Below are 6947 nucleotides of genomic sequence, written 5' to 3'. Positions count from 1 at the left end.
GCAATGCACAGGCCTTGAAAATGGGGTTTGGTACATGTGCAGGGACTACTGTTCACTATTGTCGTATGGATATGATGTGCAGTGAGCAGCCAAGGTGTGTATGTACATTTGACATAGGCTCCCAGTTCACTGGGTATAGGAAACTTTAACTATATATAAATATTTATATATATATAAAAGATCAAATATCTTCAACCAGAACAGTCACTTTCTGAACGTAGTAGGGGAAAACTCCAGCAATTCATGTGAAGGAGCCCAACTGCAATTCCTTCAGTGCTTAAAGGAAGGAATGCATTTAGGATGCATTCCTGCCTTAGGAAGAGAAGCATTTAGGATGTTGTGTGAAGGATTTGCAGGACCAAGCCCACGTATCCCAGTAGCCTTTTCTTCCTCCCTTTCCCTAAAGCAATAGGGACCGTATCTCACTTAGAATGTTGGAAGGCAGAAAACAGTAAATCCAGCAGAAGTTATCCTTATTTTTTTTCCATTATATACTGATGTAAGGAATTCTATGACTGATTTTTGGTGCTTCATAGTTGAGTACCCCAGTGTGAGACCTATTCTGGCTTCAGGAATAGTTCTCAGCTGAAGCTGGACATGCAGCAGTTGGGGTATGGAAGCTTACTAATCACTGCTGAAAACACATCACTTACGAAGCTCTTACTTTAGGTGTAAGTAACTGAGATAGTTCCAAACAGCAAAAACCCCATGTGCTTGGGACTTGGTTGTCCCAGTGCTTCAGAGTAATTTAACTTATTTTGTATATTGCAAAAGATGTATATTGCTGTGTATGACACTTAGAAGATTGTGTACAGCTTCTGGGGGAAAGAATAGAACACTCTAAAGTAGAGAAGAGGGGTTTATAATTGACTATGTGGTGTAAAGGCTCCAGATTGAACTGCAATGAAAAGCAAGTCCTACACCTTGGGTTTATGACTATCATTTTGTAAGGGCTGGCACCCCACACCCCAGCTGAGGAGCAGGATTGGGGACAGTAGAGCAGTTGGAGGGGACACGTGCTCAAGGAAGGCACGTGTGTCTGTGGATAGATCTGCTGCTGCTCCATAGAACCCCAGAGGTTTCTAAGGAGAGCTGAGCAGAGCTGCTCTGGCCGGTCAGTTGGTTTACTTGCGCACTTGGCAGCACTTTGTGTATAGTCAGTCTCACTGGTTCCCCAGGTGCAGACAGAGCTTGCTCCTGCTGTTGGACCAGCAGCAGGAGATGGGGAATGGATGGAGGGAAGTGGAATGGAAATATGTGTATGCAAACCCATGCCTTTTGCAAGACAGGTCTTGGATAGGCCTAACAATGACTTCTGACTCACCCTTTATAGACTGTGTTGTCCAGTGGAAGGTCTCTGTTTAGGAGAATCATCCCGATACCCTCCTTTTTCTCATCCTGACCTTCACAGTAACAGGAAAATCTACTCAAGGTCTCCCTCCTTGTGGGAATCGGTGATGTCCCATCAGTGCAATGGGGATGTGGAGAAAACCAGGATCAGTCCACGGTGTGTTATGACAATGTTTGCCTCTGGGGACATGGTTGGAGTCTGCAGAGTTTGCTTTGTTTGTTCTTCTTGCTGTGTCCCACACAACTAAACTTAGCTTAGTCTGTCAGAACTTCAGTGATTCAATGGGGATAAAGTCCTTCTACTAAAGCATACAATAGGCCTAGTTACCAGTGCACCATTTGTTAGTTAGAGCAGTTAAAAGTCCTTAATGATAACTCATCTGCTACTCAAGGTAGTGGTAGAAAAGGAAATCAGCTCATAAAGCTATAAGCCTTGTTCAGTTTTCCACTTCATACTCGGTATATGGGCTCTAAACCTCTTGTACAGCATCTTACTCCTCTACTATACTTATTAAAGTGGTACTCCTCCCCCTAACTCACATGAAAACAGTCTGTTGGCAATGCCAATGTGGTTGCTTGTTCCTGCCTGTGTTTCACGACCCTCCTACAGCAGGCAGGAGATGGTGTGTGACACCGCTGTGGGTGCGTGCCACGGCTCTCACATCAGCACAGGTCCTGTACGTGACACACGGGGTATGTTCAATGTCCCCACGTAACACGGGACAGGTTACTTGCTACTAACCCTTCTGTGAGAATTGGAGCAAACCTGCCAGAAAGGTCTCTTCAAACTTAAGATCTACTTACATGAAACATGCTTTTGTGTCATTCCTGTGTTTGCAAAGGAACCTGGAGCTGCTTAAACCAGTCTCACAGTTGGCCTCAGTTCTGTTTCCTTTAGGAGCGAACGTGTCAGGTGCCACTCTTTAGGTTGAGTTTAACCCTTGTGTTTCTTGAGTCCTGGAACCTTGGTTTTTCACAGTCTCTCTTTAATCATGACTACCTAAAGAGAAAGGACTGAGGGGATGCACGCTGTGTGTGTGTGTGTATGTGTGTGTGTGTGTGTGAGGAGGGGGAGATCCACTGAGCAAACTGGAAGCGTTATTCTTGTTGCACATAAATCGGGTGGTGCTTTCACTGTCTTTTCCCCCCTTGGCCACACCAGGGATACCACGTGCAGAACACGACGCGTTCCAACGCTTTCAGACGGAAGTCACGGCGGCCTCAGTGCTCAAAGGGTTTAACTGCAGTCGATTAACAGCTCCTGGTTTGGGATTCGCAGCCCACCGCTGTTGAAATACTGTATTCCTTGTAAATGAAGTCAAAAGACATCCTCATGTTAAGGCTGGTGCCAATATTTTTGTTAATGACTCGTTCAGCGTTGTCTCTCACTACAGTCTGCTCAGAACTCTTTGTGTATAAGCTGGGCCTGAAGCCATTTTCTAGCTTGGGGGCCTCGTTGTGTAACTTTACTTTCATAATGGGTTGATTTTGTTTTGGTTTTTTTTTGTTATAATCTCTACTGTCATTTCTTTCCTATAAATATGACATGTAAATTGTCATAATAAAACAAACGTTGAAATAACGCCGTGCAGAAAGTGTATTGAGGAAACAAGTGGGGTTTAGCGGTCACCGCACGAGTAGCTGCCCGCTGCATCTCAGTCCTCTGCCTGCCATGGGAATGGGTCACTAACTCCTGGTTTATGTTGGGTTTGTTATGGCAGCTCAGTTGATGGAGCTTTCCCTTCTCTGACCAGCTCTGGGGAACAGCTGATGGATTTACTGCCGTTGTGATGACTTTTGTGTGTGTTCCATTCTCCTACACAGTTTTTATAGCTCATTTCATAGCGATGTTGCTCCAACCCAATAGCTTGACCGAGGTTCAGTGCTTGCCTTGTGCTACAGCATCCTTTATGCTTGCTGTTGGAGTTGTGTAATGGCTGAGTTAGTGGTGGTTTCTTATAACTAGGGAGGAAATCCACCTGGGTTGTTACCAGTGTTTGTTTGCAAGGGTCAGACCTGCAGCCAGCACCATCCCCAGCCATGCTGTTCCAGATACATCCATGTGGTGCTACTGGGAGAGGAGTGAGGTTCATTTCCTTAGGCTGAGATGTAAATCCATGATGTTTTAAGGCTTTAACAGGTAAAAAACAGGGAGAGAAAAGTGAATCAAAGAAAATGCGCCCAGAGAAGCTGTGGCTGCCCCATCCCTGGCAGTGTTCAAGGCCAGGTTGGACACAGGGGCTTGGAGCAAGCTGCTCTAGTGGAAGGGGTCCCTGCATGTGGCAGGGGGTTGGAACTGGATGAGCTTTAAGGTCCCTTCCAACCCAAACCACTCTGATTCCATGACTATGAAAAGGGCGGCTTCACTCTTTATGTCTGTGGTCATAGTCAAGCTGCTGTGTGTTCCTGTAGTGATATTGCTGTGAAATCCATTTTACATTTGCTTTGCTGATGGATTCTGGGTGTTTCAGTCTGAATCAGCTCTGCGGTGGCATCACTGGAGAGAAACAAGCTCTCTTGGGTGGCAAGTCCTACCTCCTGTCCTGTGGTGACTCCTAACGCTGTGGAGGTACCTACTGCTCTGCTTTGCCTCTGAACACAGCTCTGGAGGACCACGTCGCTCTTGGACATCCAATATTCAGGCACTGGGGTGGATCCTAACTCACTGTTTAAAGCTCTTATAACTGAGGGAGAGAGCTTTGAAATGGTGCCGTTCAGTTCATAAGCCCACCCCTCTAAACCTCTATGAGATGCAACACTCAGCACTGGGGGTGGAAGTATCTGGATCTTGTAAACAAGCTGGATGTGGATTTCTCCTCTCTAATCCCTCGGCCTCAAAACCAACTTCCCAGCCTGGGCTTAAACCACCTCTTTTCCTCTTCTCTTGCAGGAGTGGTATGTGACAGGAGGGATTCACTTCTGTGTGCAGTTGGGGCAATGAGCTCTGTATTGACTCACTGCAGCGGCTTAATTCATCTCCAACCACTTAAATCTTCATTTAGAACAATCCAAAGCAGCCGCTGCATGATTTCCAGTGAGCTACAGAGATTGCGAGAGCTCTCCATGGCTGATACCACGCAGCCGTGTGAGGTAACAGGGGCTGGAAATGAGCAGGAACAGTGAGTTCCCCCACTAAGTGGGGTGGGTGGGTGTTTCTGGGTGTTTCCATCTCTTCCCACCCGCTGCTGTGGTCCAGTCTGTAATCATGGGTGAATTATGAATGCGGGTTTCCAGGTGAGCACTTGGTGTGGTGAACTTGGAAGGCAGTCAAGAAACTTCCTTTTCCCCATCTCCTCCTGATTAAGTGGATAAACTCCACAACTCGTTAAAGTTGTAAAGTAGGTATGCTTTATTCAGCGCTGAGGCGCATCGGGGATCGCTCCTCCAAAGCCATGTGTGCCTCAGTGTTGTTATACTTCTGTCGTGGTTTAAACCCAGCCAGACAGCTCGTTCACTCACTCCCCCCCTTCTTTCCCTCCCCCTACTCCCGGAGGGACGGAGAGGAGAATCAAAAGAATGCAACTCCCACAGGTTAAGATAAGAACAGTTTAGTAACTAAGGTATAACACAAATCACTACTGCTACCACCAATAATGATAAAGGAAATAACAAAGGAAGAGAATACAACACCTCACCACCAGCCAACCGATAACTCGCCCCCCCCAGCAGGCATCAGCAAGGCACCTCAGGAGGACCAGGAGATTTTCCCCAAGGCTAGACAGTCATGAGTGGCAGGGTGTGTGGGACAGTATGGGCAAGTATCTAGCCCACTGGGCCCCTCGAGCACGCATCACCTCCTCCCTGGCAGAGCATGAGGCTCACAAAGTCCTTGGCCAAACCAAAACATCCTTGTTATCAGCTCTGTTCCCAGGCCGAAAGTCAAAACACTGCACTGCACCAGCTACCAAGAAGGAGAAAAATGACTGCTACTGCTGAACCCAGAACAACTTCATATTTATCCTCTATTACATATTCATGAGGTTATGCAACACGCCTATACATATTCATGACCTATCCCCGCTTCATATTATAATGAGGTAAAAGGTCCTTTCTTGCATAGTGTCTCCTGGTGGTCGTGGGCGAGGGTCTCAAGATGAAGTAAACAAGTCTTCCCTGACCTGTTCATCTCCAGTTATCGTGCCTGCTCCCTGGTGATTCAGTCACTGTCCAAACCACAAAGCTGATTTCAGCCAGTTTAGGGGTCCAGAGAACAGGAGTTCCTGTCCCTTCCTCCTATCAATAGCCTTGGTCCTCCCACCCTGTTCCGGCAAGCAGGGTAAGTGTTGAGCATGCATTTGTTGAGTAAGCACCAGTAAGCAGTAACATTGTTAAGCAAGCGGCTTAACCCTAACCCCTTGTACATCAGTTAACCCTTCGCATCAGTCCTGCCTCTGCAATTCTTCCCAAGCTATTCCAGCAGTGTTTAAATACCACTTCCTTGTGGAATTCGCTTTGATTCTGGTCGGGGTGGTTATTTGTATGAATAATAGTTAACGTGCACAATTAAAACCCAAAATGGGATGGGTTTGAGGAGCTTCCTAAAGCCTTTCAGAAAGCTCAGCCTAAAAGAACCACTTCATCTTCTTGTTCCCCTGGTTTCCTCCCGTGTTTTCTATTCCCAATATGTGCTGCTTTGCTATTCAAAACCAGGAAGGAGAGATGAAGACCTCATTCTGTTAATACTCGGTTTATGGTTGTGAGAACCAACTGGTTTTACACACAGGTAGTGAATGACTCCGTAAGTGAATTCACACTGTTGAAAGGGAAGATTAAGAGCCATGGTGATACCCACTGGTGAGCATGGTGCTGCAGCAGGAGCACCTGCCAGCCTGGAAAGTCACGGAGAAGAGGTGTTTGCATTGAAGCTGATGGAGTTACTGGGAGCATCCCCTGTGTACTTAACTTGCACAGACCGAACACTACCAGTTACTTACTCACCTTCTGGTGTGATCCCTGTTTCGTGGTGCACCAGCAGACGCCGTAAGAGAAACTCGCTGCTCAAGTGGTGTCAATCCAGAGGGAGAAGCAGGAGCGGTGCTCAGGAGGGGACAGCAGTGTGCTGTCCCATGGCAGCTCACCGTCAGGATCAGCCCCCTGCTCCCACATCCATCCCTACTGAGGGAAAACAGCCAGATGGCCCTTCAGGACCTGAGGTACTTCTGCCCTTCTCTTTCTTCCCCATGTGTAGCTCCCTGGACTTAGGGCCTGGCCATCCACCAGAACCCCCTTTCCAGCATCCCTTAATGGTCACCACAGAGCTGCTGCCTTCATCACCCCCAACAGAGCTCAAGGTGCCCGCACACGCTCACTGCTCCCCGTGGCCATCCCTTGGCGCTGTCCGCGCCCACCTCCGCGCTTTGCTGAGAACCAGGATCTCACCCGAAGCCCTCCGGAGGCAGCAGCGGCCGGAGCCAGCCCGCAGTGCTCTGAGGTAAACCCGCACGGACGCCATGGCCGCGGCAGCGAGCAGGGGGATGGCGGTGGTGGCCTCTGCGCTCAGCCCCTTCCGGCTCCTCAGGCACGGGAGGGAACGGCCCCCGGCTGGGAAGAGTGAGGGGAGAGCATGAGGGGAGAGCTGGGGCGGCCATGGGGTGTGA

Source organism: Pezoporus wallicus, unplaced genomic scaffold, assembly GCF_028554395.1.
Source record: "Pezoporus wallicus isolate ANWC-B61680 ecotype Strahan unplaced genomic scaffold, APGP_CSIRO_Pwel_v1 contig_7461, whole genome shotgun sequence".
Lineage (NCBI taxonomy): Eukaryota > Metazoa > Chordata > Aves > Psittaciformes > Psittacidae > Pezoporus > Pezoporus wallicus.
This window is presented reverse-complemented; position numbering follows the sequence as displayed.